Here is a 2,034-nt window from a genome sequence, read left to right on the forward strand (position 1 = left end):
GATGAGGTCATGTACCCTGCTAAGGTGCATAATGTCTAGGCACAAGAACAGATCAGTAGGCTGAGTACATAATTGCTGAAAAGAAAAGAAAATCTGATAGGGTAATAAGAAACAAGGTAACATACCATCTTAAAAGTTGCAAGGGGGGTCTGCGGAGCTCCCCAAGTGCGTTCAGAAATGACCTAACCTGAGACGCTGGATCAAGGTGAATGCTGGCTGCGGCTCCTGACCAAAGAAGTGCACTATGTCCTTGCTGATCCGGCGTCTGAGGGTGCCGGGAAGATAGGGATGGTCTCGGCCCGGCAGGTGCTGCCAGCTCTCCCTGCCCCTCAGCTGGGGGTGGCTGGGCAGTCATGGGTGAACCAGGCCGGGAAGAGTATGAAATTAAGTCCTTCGATGCTGAGACCCAGAGGTTACTGAAGACTGCCCTCAAAGAACCTGGTGCTGTGGATTTGGAGAAAGTGGCCAATGTGATTGTGGACCAATCCCTGAAAGACTGCGTGTTCAGCAAGGAAGCTGGACGCATCTGCTACACCATCATTCAGGTGAACAACATACCTATGATGGCATTGGTCAACCCTGTCTTTGACTGCCTTTTCTGACTGGCACAGCCGGACAGCCTGAACGAGGAAGAGGAGGTGGACTGCCTGGTGTTGCAACTGCACCAAATTGGTGAGCAGCTGGAGAAAATGAATGGGCAGAGGATGGATGAGCTGTTTGGTTTGCTGCGTGATGGCTTCCTGCTTCAGGATGGGCTCAGCTCCCTGTCCCAGCTCTTGCTCCTGGAGCTTATTGAATTCCGGGCTGCTGGCTGGAGGACCACCCCTGCTGCCCAGAAATATTATTACAGTGAGGTTTCAGACTAGGCTGCCCCAATCGAGGTCCATTCACCAGCACCTTAGGCTTCTTTCTACACATTACTCACCCTTACTAAGGCAGCCCCAAGCTTAGGCTCACACACCTGAATTTACATTCAAAGATTTCTCTGTTCCAATCTGTCTGCTACTAGGGGTACTCCCCAACTTCAGACTCTGGGCTTACATCAGTCTGGCCCTAAGCAACTTTCTTCCTGTCCCCTACTCACTTAATTCAGCACTTCTGATCTTTTTACCTTCTCCAGAAGGGTGACAGAAAGCAGCATCCTGGCCCACTGCATTGTATTTCAACTACAGAGAAGCACAGATAGAGTTAGAAGGAACCTCAGAAGACAATGAGCTCAACTCCCTCACTTTACAGATAAGGAAACTGAGTTAAATGATTTGCTCAGGGGTTACAGAGATCCATTAAGTGTCTGAAACAGCATTCAAACCTAGGTCTTCTTGATTTTGAGACCGACGCACTATCTAGAACACCCAACTCAACTGAGTTGGGCTATTTCTCCAACAGACTTAAGTACATCATCTAGATACCTCAGTTTCCTGATTTATAAAATGGAGACTCAGATTAAGATGCTTTGATATCTTCAAAAGATAAAACATGAAAGGGAAAAATCTAAGTCAGATAATTGAACTGGGGTCTAGTCTTTGAATTACCTGCATGAAAGGGAGGTTTCTAAAGATGAGGTTGTGCCAGGTAAAGAGGCCAAGGCACCAGAGCATAAGGAGTATGTTAGAAACTGGGTTTATTGCTTTTTATAATTTTTGTACAAAAATGACTTGGGGAAACAAGGGTATTTTATCCAGACAAGTTTTAATGAGCTGCTGACCAAAACACTGGTTCAGTGTGGGATTTAAAAATATATAAACATATACATGTAATTTATTATGAACCAGTGTAGGATTTTTCTAGTAAACATTTTCTAAAAGTGAAAAAAAAAGTTGCAAGGAATTTTAGGAACCAACATTTTTTTAAAAGTTTGAATAAAATTTCCCTGTGTTATAAGCTTAACAAGTGACATCCAGGCTAGGCATGGTAATCTCATGTGGTTGTAAACATTATAATTTGTAATCTTGTTAAATTGTAATTTTCCAAGGCAAACCTTTCCTCTTGCCTATAACTATTCATTTGTAGACAGTTCCATTCATCAATACAAGA

The 2,034-nt window shown here is 44.1% G+C and overlaps 1 pseudogene; it reads left to right on the plus strand.

Moving 5' to 3' along the window:
* Window positions 1-231: 231 nt before the first annotated feature.
* Window positions 232-1,816, plus strand: LOC100020760 (MIF4G domain-containing protein-like; annotated as a pseudogene).
* Window positions 1,817-2,034: the final 218 nt, after the last annotated feature.

This window comes from Monodelphis domestica, chromosome 3, assembly GCF_027887165.1.
Source record: "Monodelphis domestica isolate mMonDom1 chromosome 3, mMonDom1.pri, whole genome shotgun sequence".
Classification (NCBI taxonomy): Eukaryota; Metazoa; Chordata; class Mammalia; order Didelphimorphia; family Didelphidae; genus Monodelphis; species Monodelphis domestica.